Source organism: Zea mays, chromosome 7 (assembly GCF_902167145.1).
Source record: "Zea mays cultivar B73 chromosome 7, Zm-B73-REFERENCE-NAM-5.0, whole genome shotgun sequence".
Classification (NCBI taxonomy): Eukaryota; Viridiplantae; Streptophyta; class Magnoliopsida; order Poales; family Poaceae; genus Zea; species Zea mays.
The window spans coordinates 182,660,692-182,677,630 of NC_050102.1; positions in this window are offsets into that span (position 1 = coordinate 182,660,692).

Sequence of the window (16,939 nt, forward strand, 5' to 3'; positions counted from 1 at the left end):
AGTCTCAAAGGGTCAAGTTGTAGCACAACTCCCCCTAAATATGTGCATCACTTGCACAAGGACTTGTGAGGTCCGGAGATTGATTTTACAACTTGAGCACCATAGTAAGCAACAAAATGCATAAGAAACATGATCAAAGGCATAAATACATGTATGCTATAAATCAATCCAAGTTCCGCGAATCTAGGATATTGAGCTCACTACGCAGCCTGCAAAAGGTCTTTTCATCTAAAGGCTTAGTGAAGATATCGGCTAGCTGGTTCTCGGAGCTAACATGAAACACTTCGATATCTCCCTTTTGCTGGTGGTCTCTCAAAAAGTGATGCCGGATGTCAATGTGCTTTGTGCGGCTGTGCTCAACAGGATTTTCCGCTATGCGGATAGCACTCTCATTGTCACATAGGAGTGGGACTTTGCTCAGATTGTAGCCAAAGTCCCGGAGGGTTTGCCTCATCCAAAGTAGTTGCGCGCAACACTGTCCTGCGGCAACATACTCGGCCTCAGCGGTGGATAGGGCAACGGAAGTTTGTTTCTTAGAATTCCATGACACCAGGGACCTTCCTAAGAATTGGCACGTCCCCGATGTGCTCTTCCTATCGACCTTACATCCAGCATAGTCAGAATCTGAATATCCAATCAAGTCAAAGTTAGACCCCTTTGGATACCAGATCCCGAAGCAAGGCGTAGCAACCAAATATCTAAGAATTCGCTTCACTGCTACTAAGTGACACTCCTTAGGATCAGATTGAAATCTAGCACACATGCATACGCTTAGCATAATATCCGGTCTACTAGCGCACAAATAAAGTAAAGACCCTATCATAGACCGGTATGCTTTTTGATCAACGGACTTACCTCCTTTGTTGAGGTCGGTGTGTCCGTCGGTTCCCATCGGAGTCTTTGCGGGCTTGGCGTCCTTCATCCCAAACCGCTTTAGCAAGTCTTGCGTGTACTTCGTTTGGGAGATGAAAGTGCCGTCCTTGAGTTGCTTCACTTGGAACCCAAGGAAGTAGTTCAACTCGCCCATCATCGACATTTCGAATTTCTGTGTCATCACCCTGCTAAACTCTTCACAAGACTTTTGATTAGTAGAACCAAATATTATGTCATCGACATAAATTTGGCACACAAAGAGATCACCATCGCAAGTCTTAGTAAAAAGAGTTGGATCGGCTTTCCCAACCTTGAAAGCATTAGCAATTAAAAAGTCTCTAAGGCATTCATACCATGCTCTTGGGACTTGCTTAAGTCCATAGAGCGCCTTAGAGAGCTTACACACATAGTCGGGGTACCGTTCATCCTCGAAGCCAGGGGGTTGCTCCACGTACACCTCCTCCTTGATTGGCCCGTTGAGGAAAGCGCTCTTTACATCCATTTGGTACAACCTGAAAGAATGGTGAGCGGCATATGCTAGCAAAATACGAATTGACTCTAGCCTAGCCACAGGAGCAAACGTCTCCTCAAAGTCCAAACCTGCGACCTGGGCATAACCTTTTGCCACAAGTCGAGCCTTGTTCCTCGTCACCACCCCGTGCTCGTCCTGTTTGTTGCGGAACACCCACTTGGTTCCCACAACATTTTGCTTGGGACGAGGCACCAGTGTCCAAACTTCATTGCGCTTGAAGTTGTTGAGTTCCTCCTGCATGGCCAACACCCAGTCCGGGTCTAGCAAGGCCTCTTCTACCCTGAAAGGCTCAATAGAAGAGACAAAAGAGTAATGCTCACAAAAATTAACTAATCTCGAACGAGTAGTTACTCCCTTGCTAATATCACCCAAAATTTGGTCGACGGGATGATCCCTTTGGATCGTCGCTCGAACTTGGGTTGGAGGTGCCTGAGGTACTTCTTCCTCTTCAACTTGAACATCCTGTGCTCCCCCTTGATCATGCGCCTCCACTTGAGGTACCTGTTCGTCATCTTAGGTTGGGGGATGCACCATAGTTGAGGAAGACGGTTGATCTTGCTCCAATTGATCCTGAGGCCGTACATCTCCAATCGCCATGGTGCGAATCGCGGCCGTTGGAACGTCTTCTTCATCTACATCATCAAGATCAACAACTTGCTCTCTTGGAGAGCCATTAGTCTCATCAAATACAACGTCGCTAGAGACTTCAACCAAACCCGATGATTTGTTGAAGACCCTATACGCCTTTGTATTTGAATCATAACCTAATAAAAACCCTTCTACAGCTTTGGGAGCAAATTTAGAGGTTCTACCTTTCTTCACAAGAATATAACACTTGCTCCCAAATACACGAAAATAAGACACATTGGGTTTGTTACCAGTCAGCAGCTCATATGAAGTCTTCTTGAGGAGGCGGTGAAGGTAGACCCTGTTGATGGCGTGGCAAGCCGTGTTCACAGCTTCCGACCAAAAGCGCTCGGGGGTCTTGAACTCTCCAAGCATAGTCCTCGCCATATCAATGAGCGTCCTGTTCTTCCTCTCTACCACACCATTTTGCTGAGGTGTGTAGGGAGCGGAGAACTCGTGCTTGATCCCCTCCTCCTCAAGGAACTCCTCCACTTGAAGGTTCTTGAACTCGGACCCGTTGTCGCTCCTTATCGTCTTCACCTTGAGCTCAAACTCATTTTGAGCTCTCCTGAGGAAGCGCTTGAGGGTCCCTTGGGTTTCAGTTTTATCCTGCAAAAAGAATACCCAAGTGAAGCGGGAAAAATCATCAACTATAACAAGACCATACTTACTTCCTCCTATACTCAGATAGGCGACGGGTCCGAAGAGGTCCATATGAAGCATCTCCAAGGGTCTTGATGTCGTCATCACATTTTTGGTGTGATGAGAGCCTCCCACCTGTTTCCCTGCTTGACAAGCTGCACAAGGTCTATCTTTTTCGAAATGTACATTGGTTAGACCTATCACGTGTTCTCCCTTTAGAAGCTTGTGGAGGTTCTTCATCCCCACATGTGCTAAGCGGCGATGCCACAACCAGCCCATGCAAGTCTTAGCCATTAAGCATGCATCTAGACCGGCCTCTTCTTTTGCAAAATCAACCAAATAAAGTTTGCCGTCTAGTACACCCTTAAAAGCTAGTGAACCATCACATCTTCTAAAGACAGACACATCTATATTTGTAAATAGAGAATTATATCCCATATTACATAATTGACTAACAGATAGTAAATTATATCCAAGAGACTCAACTAAAAACACATTAGAGATAGAGTGCTCATTTGATATAGCAATCTTGCCTAAACCTTTCACCTTGCCTTGGTTCCCATCACCGAATATGATTGAATCTTGGGAATCCTTATTCTTGACGTAGGAGGTGAACATCTTCTTCTCCCCCGTCATATGGTTTATGCATCCGCTGTCGATAATCCAGCTTGAACCCCCGGATGCATAAACCTGCAAGACAAATTTAGGCTTGGGTCTTAGGTACCCAACTCTTGTTGGGTCCTACAAGGTTAGTCAAAATTGTCTTAGAGACCCAAATGCAAGTTTTATCACCCTTGCATTTTGCCCCTAATTTCCTAGCAACTATCTTCCTATCCTTTCTACAAATAGCAAAGGAAGCATTTAAAGCATGATAAATTGTAGAGGGTCCATTCATAACTTTCCTAGGAACATGAACAATATTCTTTCTAGGCACATGATGAATGTTTTTCCTAGGCGTATCTCTACCATGCATATAGGAAGAACTGGAAGCAAACATAGAATAAGAATCATAGGCATGTGAATCAAAAGCATTACAACTCCTATGAGACCGTCTTCTATCATTGTACATAAAAGCATGGTTCTTTTTAGTACTACCTGCCATAGGGGCCTTCCCTTTCTCCTTGGCGGAGATGGGAGCCTTATGGCTTGTTAAGTTCTTGGCTTCCCTCTTGAAGCCAAGCCCATCCTTAATTGAGGGGTGTCTACCAATCGTGTAGGCATCCCTAGCAAATTTTAGTTTATCAAAGTCACTTTTGCTAGCCTTAAGTTGGGCATTAAGACTAGCCATTTCATCATTTAACTTTGCAATAGAAGCTATGTGTTCACAACAAGCATCAATATCAAAATCTTTACATCTATTGCAAATAACAACATTTTCTACACAAGTTGTTGATTTACTAGCTATTTCCAACTTAGCATTCAAGTCATCATTAATGCTTCTTAAGCTAGAAATTGTCTCATGGCAAGAAGATAATTCACAAGAGAGCATTTCATTTCTCTTAACTTCTAAGGCATGAGATTTTTGTGCTTCTACAAATTTGTCATGTTCTTCATACAACAAGTCCTCTTGTTTTTCTAAAAGCCTATTCTTATCATTCAAGGCATCAATCAATTCATTAATTTTATCTACCTTGGTTCTATCTAGGCCCTTAAATAAACATGAATAATCTATTTCATCCTCATCATTAGATTCGTCCTCACTTGAAGAAGAATAAGTAGAGTTTCGAGTACATACCTTCTTCTCTCTTGCCATAAGGCATGTGTGACGCTCGTTGGGGAAGAGGGATGACTTGTTGAAGGCGGTGGCGGCAAGTCCTTCATTGTCAGAGTCGGAGGAGGAGCAATCCGAGTCCCACTCCTTTCCTAGATGTGCCTCGCCCTTGGCCTTCTTGTAATTTTTCTTCTTTTCCCTCTTGCTCCCGTGTTCCTGGTCACTTTCATTATCGGGACAGTTAGCAATAAAATGACCAATCTTACCGCATTTGAAGCATGAGCGCTTCCCTTTGGCTTTGGTCTTGCTTGGTTGTCCCTTGCGACCCTTAAGCGCCGTCTTGAATCTCTTGATGATGAGGGCCATTTCTTCATCATTAAGTCTGGCCGCCTCAATTTGTGCCACCTTGCTAGGTAGCGCCTCCTTGCTCCTTGTTGCCTTGAGAGCAAGGGGTTGAGGCTCGTTGATTGGACCATTCAATGCGTCGTCCACGTACCTCGCCTCCTTGATCATCATTCGCCCGCTTACGAATTTTCCAAGGACTTCTTCGGGCGACATTTTGGTGTACCTTGGATTCTCACGAATATTATTCACCAAATGAGGATCAAGAATGGTAAAGGACCTTAGCATCAATCGGACGACGTCGTGGTCCGTCCATCGCGTGCTTCCGTAGCTCCTTATTTTGTTGATAAGGGTCTTGAGCCGGTTGTATGTTTGTGTCGGCTCCTCGCCCCTTATCATCGCGAATCGTCCAAGCTCGCCCTCCACCAACTCCATCTTGGTGAGTAAGGTGACATCGTTCCCCTCATGTGAAATCTTGAGGGTGTCCCAGATCTGCTTGGCATTATCCAAGCCGCTCACTTTGTGGTATTCATCCCTGCACAATGAAGCTAGAAGAACAGTAGTAGCTTGTGCATTCTTATGAATTTTCTCATTAATGAACATGGGACTATCCGTACTATCAAAGTGCATTCCACTCTCTACAATCTCCCATATACTAGGATGGAGAGAGAACAAGTGACTACGCATTTTGTGACTCCAAAATCCGTAGTCTTCTCCATCAAAATGAGGAGGTTTACCAAGTGGAATAGATAATAAATGAGCATTTGTACTTTGAGGAATACGAGAGTAATCAAAAGAAAAGTTCGAATTGACCGGTTTTCTTCTCTCGTAGTCGTTGTGGTCGTCGTCCTTTTTGGAAGAAGTAGACTCATCGCTGTCGTCGTAGTAGACGATCTCCTTGATGCGCCTCGTCTTCTTCTTCTTCTCATCTTTCCGTCTATGGCCCGAGCCCGAGTTGGTAGGCTTGTCATCCTTCGGCTCGTTGACGAAAGATTCCTTCTCTTTATCGTTGATCACGATACCCTTCCTCTTAGGATCCATCTCTTCGGGCGATTAGTCCCTTTGTGAAGAGAACGACTCCGATACCAATTGAGAGCACCTAGAGGGGGGGTGAATAGGTGATCCTGTAACAATTAAAACTTAGGCCACAAAAACTTGGTTAAGTGTTAGCACAATAACCGCCAAGTGGCTAGAGAGAAGTCTTCAACAAAACACAATAACCAACAAGAGATCAATCACAGAGATGGCACGGTGGTTATCCCGTGGTTCCGCCAAGACCAACGCTTGCCTACTCCACGTTGTGGCGTCCCAACGGACGAGGGTTGCAATCAACCCCTCTCAAGCGGTACAAAGACCCACTTGAATACCACGATGTTTTGCTTGCTTTACTCAATCCCGTTTGCGAGGAATCTCCACAACTTGGAGCCTCTCGCCCTTACACTTAAGATTCACAAAGAAGCACGGAGCAAGGTAGGGATTAGCAACGCACTCAAGACAAGAAATCACAGCAACACCACGCACACAAGTCGCAAAGAGAGCTCACAACACAACTCAATGAGTTCACCACTCAACTAGAGCTCTAATTGCTATCGCAAAGAATCAAAGGCGCGGAATCGATGTCTTGGTGCTTAGGAATGTTGTAGGAATGCTTGGTGTGCTCCTCCATGCGCCTAGGGGTCCCTTTTATAGCCCCAAGGCAGCTAGGAGCCATTGAGAGCAATCTAGGAAGGCTGATCTTGCCTTCTATCGAGTGGCGCACCGGATAGTCCGGTGCACACCGGACACTGTCCGGTGCCCAATTTCTTTCCAAAAATGGCGTAGTTGACCGTTGGCAGCCTGAGAGCCGTTGGCGCACCGGACATGTCCGGTGCACACCGGACAGTCTGGTGCCCCTTCTAGCCGTTGGCTCGGCCACGTGTCCCGCGCAGATTGCGCGGCCGAACGTTGGCCCGACCGACCATTGGCTCACCGGACAGTCCGGTGCACACCGGACAGTCCGGTGAATTATAGTCGTACGTCGCCGGTGAATTCCCGAGAGCTGCCACTTCGCTCGAGCTAGCCTGGCGCACCGGACACCGTCCGGTGCACCACCGGACAGTCCGGTGCTCCCAGACTTAGCAGAGTCTTGGCTGCTCGAGCCAAGATATTTTCAATTGGATTTTTCCTATTTCCAGCACTTAGACACAATACATTAGTCCATAAAACAATGTACTGAGTCTGAGAAACATACCTTTATCCTTGATTTGTACTTTGTCCACCTTTTTTACACTTAGGCACTTGTGTTGGACACTAAATCACCAAAATACTTAGAAATGGCCCAAGGGCACATTTTCCTTTCAGTAGGCCGAGGGGCTCACAAGTCATCAGTGGGAGGCGGATCGGTTCTTTACTATGGCTCGATGCCGGACGTAGTTAATACGGTCGACCATTTATGGTGGGTCAGTCTCCCCTTGAGTGCACTCCTCTCTAGCTCCGCATCGCCCGACCCCGGGCTCGGTGCCTCGGGGTTTATCCGGGGGCGGGCACTTACAAGGTAGACGATTCCCTCATCCTCCTGCTGACCGGTGGTCCCCAGTAGTCTGGAGGTCTTTCTCCCATGCTCTATCTGACCGATGGGTCTCAGGGGCCCGAGGATCTTTTGCCCGGCAATAAGATTTTTCCTAAAATAGAATTTGTATCATTGAGGTGTGGCGCTGTGTTCCTGGTAAATACTACCATTTCTAGTGTCCAAGAGTTAAAATCACTCTTTATCGGTGTGCAATATATAATTTTCCTTTAGGTCTCGTTTGGATCATTGATTGAATTTCATTCTAATAATAATAAAAAAAATTTAGGCATAGATCAATTAAGCTAGTATGGTTTTATATAGATTATTTTTGTATACTATTGTTGGCCATACAGGGCATATTTATATGTTGAATTTCTATTATAGGGGAGCGAGTTGAAGAGGGTCTATAAGTTACAGAGTAGAAATATAGACTAGTGATAAATAAAATCAATTTTCATTCTCCCTCTTATAAATTTGAGATAGACTTATAGCTGAACTTTAGAAAGTAGTGAAACGTCAAATTCCAAACCAAATAACATACTCTATTAATTAAATTTTAATTCCTTAAGGGATCTAAACGGCCCCTTATGGTAAGAGTGGTCTTGTCTGTCCGTGGCTATAAGTTATAACCCTAATGTTTGTAGGCACAAGATCTTTGAATAATGATGTCCAATGATACATTGATTTGGACATCTCCGTAGACTTTGGACTATAGAGTCTGGACCTGGCAAGTTAGCAATATACATATGCATGACAACATGTATATGGATATGCCACAGGCCAGCAAGTTTCCCTCCGTCGGGAACGTTCGTTCATCACGGGCTGAGCTGTCCGATCTGTCTCACAAGTATTGAACGAAGCGTACGTACGTAGTACTGTACGTGTTAGTTGCTTGCACAGTTGCACTCGCTGGACATTGTTGAACAATTAGACAAATTCCAGTTTAAATTCCGAATATAAATCATGACCAAATCAGAAGAACTGAAATAAAAGCCAAATCAGATGATGCGTACTGATTAGACTTACTGATTGTTGGCGCGCGCCAGGATCAGCTGGGTCGACGATGTCAGAAGATCACGAGCAGTCGCGTGAAGACGCTTCCCAAAAACCTTATTCGCCCTCTCCCGGTGCAGGATCTAGAAGACGAAGGGTTCCGGAGACCTGCTCTCCTGATCGTAGATGCACCTCTGCGGTCGGGACGAAGGGAACTAAAAGGCGGCTCAGCTATGAAGAGAGGCGAAGGCGAACTGGGATCTGGGATCATTTGGAGGCTGGCTGCCGAGCTCCTTTTATAGGGCCAAGTCCGCGACCCCCTGTGCTTATCCGCCCACGAAAATCTCGCAATCAGTTGAGATTTTATAGCGATCGGTTAGGATAAGCGTAACAGCCAAGAAACCAAAAAATCAAACGGCAAAAGGTAGCCGCGCCCCCGCAAGGCGAGGGGCCGGATTTCGGCGGACCATTCACGCGCATGTCGTGCGCCCGCGCCCTTCGCCCCGCCCCGCCCCGGCCCGGCCCGGCCCGGCCCGGCCAGGCCAGGCGAGCGAGCGCGCGCGTGTGGCTCTCCACACTCTCTCCTCTCATCCATGACTTGGTGAGTGAGTGTGGCTTCCATATTTAAGTTAGTTCTACTCCACAAGAGCTAGCAATATGGTGCTATTGGTTCCACCTATCCCTTTGCCATCCACTTATATGGGCTTTTGAGATTTTCCTGGGATTTATTAGAAATTCTTAATTGGGCCAAGCCCATAAATACTAACAATCCCCCACCAGATCTCAAATGCCCATCTGCAGTTTTCGCCACTGTTCACTACTGTTTAATATACCAGTTTTTCAGCAGAGACTGTTAAGTTGAACTTCCGCCTAGAACTCCAAGTTACACCAACCCACAACTTGGACAATGGACTATGCCTTGAATTGCAAGTTTTGCGTGGATGGGTTTCACTTGAAGTCATGACCAGTACTTGGCTACCAGTAGTCCCCTTCTCGGGTGGAGCATATACGTCGTACTCCAAGGTCTCTTCATGAGTTTACTAGAGATCACCTAAATCTCATAGACTGCGACGTTAGACAGTCTAACTCATATAGGTGTGTTCTTTCAAAGAATGTTCTGCAGGACAACATCTTCGCTAATACAAGCCAACAGAACACATTAAGGCACAAAGCCAACCTGCCTTACAGCATTTGAGAGTATTGCATCTTTACTTAGAGAGGGTCAAAGGTTACTCTCCTCTGTTCACCAATGGCTTGTTCTTCCCAGGACCTAATTCACGGGATCTCCGATCACATAGACTGGGTTTCCACCATGGCAACTTTATTCGGGTCTCATACCCATCTCTCTCGATGCGATTTCTATCACATTACGTGGTAGTCCCTTGGTAAAAGGATCTGCCAGATTTTTATCTGTTGAAATATAAGTCACACTTATAACTCCGGAGTTTCTCAACTTTCTGACAGACTTCAATCGTCTTTTGACATGTCTTGATGACTTTCCATTATCCTTAGAACTCGTCACTTTAGCAATCACTGTCTGATTGTCACAGTTCATAAGGATAGCTGGTATTGGTTTCTCAACCACCGGCAAGTCCATCAAGAGTTCACGCAACCATTCTGCCTCAACGGTTGCTGTGTAAAGTGCAGCTAGCTCGGCTTCCATGGTTGACCTCGTCAAAATGGTCTGCTTGCATGACCTCCATGATACCGCACCTCCACCAATAGTAAAGACATAACCACTGGTGGCATAAAGCTCGTCTGCATCAGATATCCAGTTCGAATCACTATATCCTTCAAGTACTGCATGCTGACCAGAATAGTGAATTCCATAACTCATTGTACCTTGCAGGTAGCGCATAACCCGCTCAAGTGCATGCCAATGATCAGTCCCGGGATTTGACATGAACCTACTCAATTTGCTCACAGCAAACGAGATATCGGGCCTTGTTGCACCAGCAAGATACATGAGTGAACCGACAATCTGAGAGTATCTCAATTGGTCTAAACCAATTCTCTTGTTCTTTCGCAGTGTCACACTGGGATCATAAGGTGTTGGAGAAGGTTTGCACTCAGAGAAGCCAAATCGCTTCAAAACCTTTTCAACATAGTGAGATTGCGAGAGAGTAATCCCACCATCTGCCTTAATCAGCTTGATGTTTAGAATCACATCAGCTTCTCCCAGATCTTTCATATCAAAACTCTTTGATAGAAAAGACTTGACTTCATTGATCACATCAATGTTTGTGCCAAATATCAATATATCATCAACATATAAGCATAATATAACTCCTTCGCCCCCACCACAGCGATAATATACACACCTGTCTGCCTCATTAATGGCAAAGCCTGCAGACGTTAGAGTCGTGTCAAACTTCTCATGCCACTGCTTTGGTGCTTGCTTCAGACCATACAAAGATTTCAATAACTTGCACACCTTGCTTTCTTGACCCTTTACTACAAATCCATCAGGCTGTTCCATATAGATTTCCTCGTCCAGCTCTCCATTAAGAAAAGCTGTCTTTACATCCATCTGATGAACAAGGAGACCATACGAGGCAGCCAAAGAAAGTAGTACTCGAATAGTGGTCATTCTAGCAACAGGTGAGTAAGTATCAAGGAAGTCTTCTCCTTTTTCTGAGTATAGCCTTTAGCCACAAGCCTAGCCTTGTACTTTTCAATTGTACCATCAGGCTTGAGCTTCTTTTTAAACACCCACTTACAACCCACAGGTTTGCATCCATAGGGTCGATCAGTGACTTCCCACGTACCATTTGAAAGAATGGAGTCCATCTCATTATGAACTGCTTCTTTCCAATCATCTGCATCTGGAGATGCAAATGCTTCTGCAATGGTGGTAGGAGTATCGTCCACAAGGTACACAATGAAATCATTACCAAAGGATTTTTCAACCCTTTGTCTCTTGCTCCTTTTAGGAGCATCATTGTCATCCTCCTCTAGGACAATTTCATGTGGCTGTTCAAAACTCTCAATAGGTGTATTATGTTCAGGAATTATCTCAGAAGAGTATCTAGAATTGCTATGAATGTCTTTCATTGGAAATATATGCTCAAAGAAAGTAGCATCACGTGATTCCATAATAGTATCAACATACACATCAGGAACTTCAGATTTAACTACTAAAAATCTATATGCTATGCTACACGAAGCATATCCAAGAAAGACACAATCCACTGTCCTTGGACCAAGCTTGCGCTTTTTATTAATTGGTACATTGACTTTCGCCATGCACCCCAAGTGCGCAAGTATGAAAGTGATGGTTTTCTCCCAACCCACTTCTCATAAGGGGTTTTCTCTTCTTTGCCCATAGGAATTCTATTCAGAACATGACATGAAGTCAGGACTGCCTCCCCCCACCATGCCTTAGATAAACCACAAGTGTCTAACATGGCATTCACCAGGTCAGTCAACGTACGGTTTTTCCTTTCAGCAATCTCGTTTGACTCGGGTGAATAGGGAGGAGTCCTCTCATGAATAATGCCATGTTCTGCACAGAAATCATCAAAGACTTTGGGAAAGAACTCGCCACCACGATCTGATCTAAGACGTTTGATCTTTCTCTCTAGTTGGTTTTCAACTTTAGCCTTATAGATTTTAAAGTAGTCTAAAGCCTCATCTTTAGTTTTTAGCAAGTATACATAGCAAAATCTAGACGCATCATCAATCAATGTCATGAAGTATCTCTTACCACCTTTTGTCAACACACCATTCATCTCACAAAGATCAGAATGTATGAGTGTGAATCATCTAGTCCCCTTTGGTAATGTTTTGGTAATTAATGACAACTACTTGTGGACTAACGATTCTTGGAGAAATAAGAATGCAGGGTTGGACCACATAGAACAGGAAATGTTGAAGAGTCATACGCATTGGTTGTGGATCAGATGAAGGCAAAGGTATAATATAGGTTTTACTTTTGCCGGTCTTGAGGAGTTTAGAGAAGATACCTGACCGGATTAGTAGGCTAGATAGCCGTACTATTAAGAGGGGTCAATGACTTAGATCTGTGTAAAACTTAGTGCCTCATAGAGCATCAAGTAGTTGCATTTGCATGAGGACTAACAGCGCTTCTCATTTCGTGAGTTAAAAGTTCATTCAAAAGCATGTTTGAGATTTGAGAAGTCTTGGTCGCGCGGACTGTCCGGCCCTTGGGGGCGGACCGTCCGCGACCCTCCAGAGGGTCCGAAGTCTTACCATTTGTGTTGACACTGTGTTCTATTGTACTGCGGACCGTCCGGGCCTTAGGGCCGGACCGTCCGCAGTCCTGACCAAAGGAAGGTGGCTTCGGGTCAGTCCCTGAATTATAGGCGGACGGTCCGCCTGTGAGGGGCGGACGGTCCGCATGTGTCTAACTCGTTTTTGGACAGGGACTGTGTGTTTTTATAGATTTGTACTACGGACGGTCCGGGGGACCAGTCCGGACAGTACTGTCTCAGGTCGCGGACGGTCCGGGATTTATAGCCGGACGGTCCGCGTGTGTTAACTCCGTTTGATCCGAGGCTCGGGTGTTTGAATTTGCCAGGTCGCGGACGGTCCGGCCTTGAAGGGCGGACTGTCCGGACCCACCTTTTGAAACAGCTCTGACATGTTTCAACGGTCATTATAGCCGTTATGGTGTACGGCGGACCGTCCGGGCCTAGGGCGCGGACGGTCCGCGTGTGCGCAGAATTGCCCCCTTTTGCACATAACGGTTGGTTTTAGATGGGGGGCTATAAATAGAAGGGTAGCTCGTGTGAGAGACCTCTCTTGGCCATTCCTTGCACACATTGAGCTCATTTGTGATCCTCCAACTCACTCTCTCACACTCTTTGCTTGAGATTGCATTCTAGTGAGAGATTGAGGGTTCCTAGTGCATTTGCATCATTTGGTGATTCTTGAGGCACTAGGTGGTACACCGAGCAAGCGTCATTGGCTTGTTACTCTTGGAGGTTGCCGCCTCCTAGACGGCTCGGGTGATTGTCTCCGTCGAGCTCTCCAAGAAGATTGTGGAGAAGCCGCGGTGTTGATTGTGAGGGGTTCGTGCCTACCTCGCCGGAGCGGCAAAGGTGACATTAGTGGAATCGAGGTATTGAGTGATTTCTTGTCCACTTGGCTCAAAGATCAAGTCGTGTCTTGATAGAGGAGCAAGTGAGAGCTTGAAGTCCACCTCAATGTGGATTAGGGGTGATCGGCAAATCATCGATACCATGGGATAAATTTCGGTGTCTATTCCTTCTAGCATTACTTATTGCCTTGCAATTGATTAGTGTTTTGCTTATTGTTCTTCAAGTATTCAATCTCCGTAGTTGTCTTTCATACATTGTTTACTTATTGACACTAGTAAATTTATTCCTCTTGTCGTATTGATTAAATTTACTTAGTATTGTTGTTTTTAGTCAAAACCGTCTATTCACCCCCCCTCTAGCCGGTGTCCTAGATCCTACAAGTGGTATCAGAGCCGAGGACTCCAGTGTTTGTGGATCTAATCATCCCGGAGTGGGACAAAATGGCTAGTAACAACAATGTGCACATTGGGAAGCCACCGCACTTTGATGGAAACAATTATGATTATTGGAAAATAAGAATGTCAATGCATCTTAGAGCAATGGGTGGAAAAATTTGGCCAATTGTTAGAGATGGATTTGTTGTATTGAAGGAAGATGAACCATCCGTTAGTGATAATGAGAATATCCTCACAAATGATCAAGCCATGAATGTCTTTTATGATGCTCTTGATATAAATGAGTTCAATCGTATCAAGAATCTCACAACCGCTCATGAGATTTGGGTAAAACTAATGGAAATTCATGAAGGAACTACAATTGTGAAGAGTGCCAAACTATATGTGTGCAAAGGGAAGTTTGAGCAATTTATTATGAAAGAAGATGAGAGTGTATCCGATATGTTCAATCGGTTGAATGAGATAGTAAATGAACTCAAAGGACTTGGTTTTAATGTACCGGATGTGGACTTCACACACAAGTTCCTTAGATCACTTCCGGAGAAATATGAGACTATTGTGACAATGCTAGTAAGGAGTGATCTATCTACAACCTCTCCAACCGAAGTATTGGGAGAAATTCTCACTCAAGATATATTTAAGAAGTCACAAGCCGATGCTTTAAGTTTGGCAAAGAAGGTGAAAAATGAATCTATTGCTCTCAAAGCCAAGGCCTCAAAGGCAATTGAAAAGGAAGATAGCAATGATGAAGAAAATGAAAGTGAGAGTGATGGTGACATGGCTTTATTTGTAAGGAAATTCAATAAATTCATGAAGATGAGAAGAGGTCAACCTAGAAGAGGTCAAACATCTAGAAGAAATGCTTTCAATGATAGAAAATGTTTTGAGTGTGGGGAACCTGGTCACATTGCCATGAATTGTCCAAGCAAGAAGAAGAAGGGCAAAGATGAAAGTGACAAGAAGAAAAAGAAATACTATAACAAGAAGAAAGATGGCAAAGCCTACTTAGTTGAATGGGACTCGGATGATAGCTCGGATGATGATGATGATGACACCTCATCCAAGCTTAATGCCGGAATTGCCATCAAGGAAGCTCCCTCACTCTTCTCATCCCCCCATTGCCTAATGGCAAAGGGAGATGCTAAGGTAAAAATCATCACCGATTTAAATGATATAAATGATGATGATGATATCGATGATGTCGATGATGATGGCTATTCATATGATGATCTTGTTAGAATGTTAGGTGAGGCCGATGACTACATGCACAAAGAAAAAGAAAAATTTAAGGCCTTGAAGGAATTGTATAAAAACCTCGAAGTGTCTTTTGAGGAGCTCAAGACCTCTCACAATGACCTCAAAGAAAATTGTGAGAAGCTTGCGGATGCTCAAAAATTATCTATTGTGCATGAAGTTGAGGTGGTCACTAAGGATGTTGGAGTCACTTGTGACTTACTTGATAGTCTTACAAGTGAACCACTACCTACTAACTTTATTTGTGATAAATGCAAAATTTCTCTCAATGATAACATTGCTCTTGATGAATCAAAAATTATTGTTGAGAATGAAGTGTTAGTAGATAGAATAAATACTCTAACTCATGACTTAGAAAAGGCATATGGTGGTAAGACTAAATTGGATTTCATATTGGGAAGTCAAAGATGCTCTCTTAACCGTGAAGGTCTTGGATATGTTCCCAAGAAAGGAAAGAATGCTTTTGTAAAGCAAAAGACATTGTTTGTGAAAGAATGTGACAAAGTGTGTCACAAGTGTCACAAAAAGGGACATGTTAAGAAAAATTGTCCCAAGTTCAAAAATGTATCCTCCACTTGTTTTGAGCATTGTTATGTTCTTTCTCACAATGCAAAAGGTGTTCATGCTAAATTTGTTGGTACTTCAATTGTTGGAAACAAAAAGAAAGCTATTTGGGTACCAAAGACCTTGGTCACTAACATCCAAGGACCCAAGCAAGTTTGGGTACCTAAAAGAGATTGATTTCCTTTTGTAGGTAAACTACAAGGCGGGAGGGAATCATTGGGTGTTGGATAGTGGATGTACTCAACACATGACCGGGGATATGAAAATGTTTACCCAAATGAGTGAGGAAGATTGCTCAAATTATGATAGTATCACATTTGGAGATAATCGTAAAGGAAAGGTTAAAGGTTTGGGTAAAATTGCTATCTCAAATGATCATTCTATATCAAATGTGCTATTGGTTGAGTCTTTGAATTTTAATTTACTTTCCGTAGCTCAATTATGTGATTTAGGATTTTGTTGCAATTTCACGGTTGAAGATGTTATTATCTCTAGTGTTGATGGTAGCAATCTTAAGTTTAAAGGTTTTAGACATGAAAATCTTTATCTTGTTGATTTCTCATCTAATGAGGCAAAGCTCACAACTTGCCTATTTTCAAAAGCTTCACTAGGTTGGTTATGGCATAGAAGACTTGGTCATGTTGGGATGAAGCAACTCAATCGGTTAACCAAGCATGACTTAGTTCGAGGCTTAAAAGATGTGAAGTTTGAAAAGAACAAATTGTGTAGCTCTTGTCAAGCCGGTAAGCAAGTGGCAAACACTCATCCAAATAAAAGTCAAATGTCCACTCATCGACCCTTGGAATTACTTCATATGGATTTATTTGGGCCCACATCTTTTGTAAGTATTGGTGGTAATTCCTATTGTCTTGTGATTGTGGATGACTATTCAAGATTTACTTGGGTCTATTTTCTACGAGACAAATCCAATGTGTTTGAAACATTCAAGTCATTTGCTATATTGGCTCAAAATCAATTTGATTTCGACATCAAAAAGGTTAGAAGTGATAATGGGTCGGAATTCAAAAATGCAAGAATTGATCAATATTGTGATAACAAGGGTATCAAACATGAATTCTCTTCAAAATATACCCCGGAACAAAATGGTATTGTTGAAAGAAAGAATAGAACTCTTATTGATATGGCAAGGTCTATGTTAGCGGAATATAATATATCGGATTCTTATTGGGCCGAAGCAATAAATACCGCTTGTCATTCATCAAATAGACTATATTGTCACAAGCTCTTGAAGAAAACTCCATATGAATTGCTCATTGGTAGAAAGCCAAATATCTCATATTTTAGGGTATTCGGTTGCAAATGTTATATTTTGAGAAAGGGGAGCCGGCTTTCTAAATTTGAGAAGAAATGTGATGAGGGTTTTCTTCTTGGATA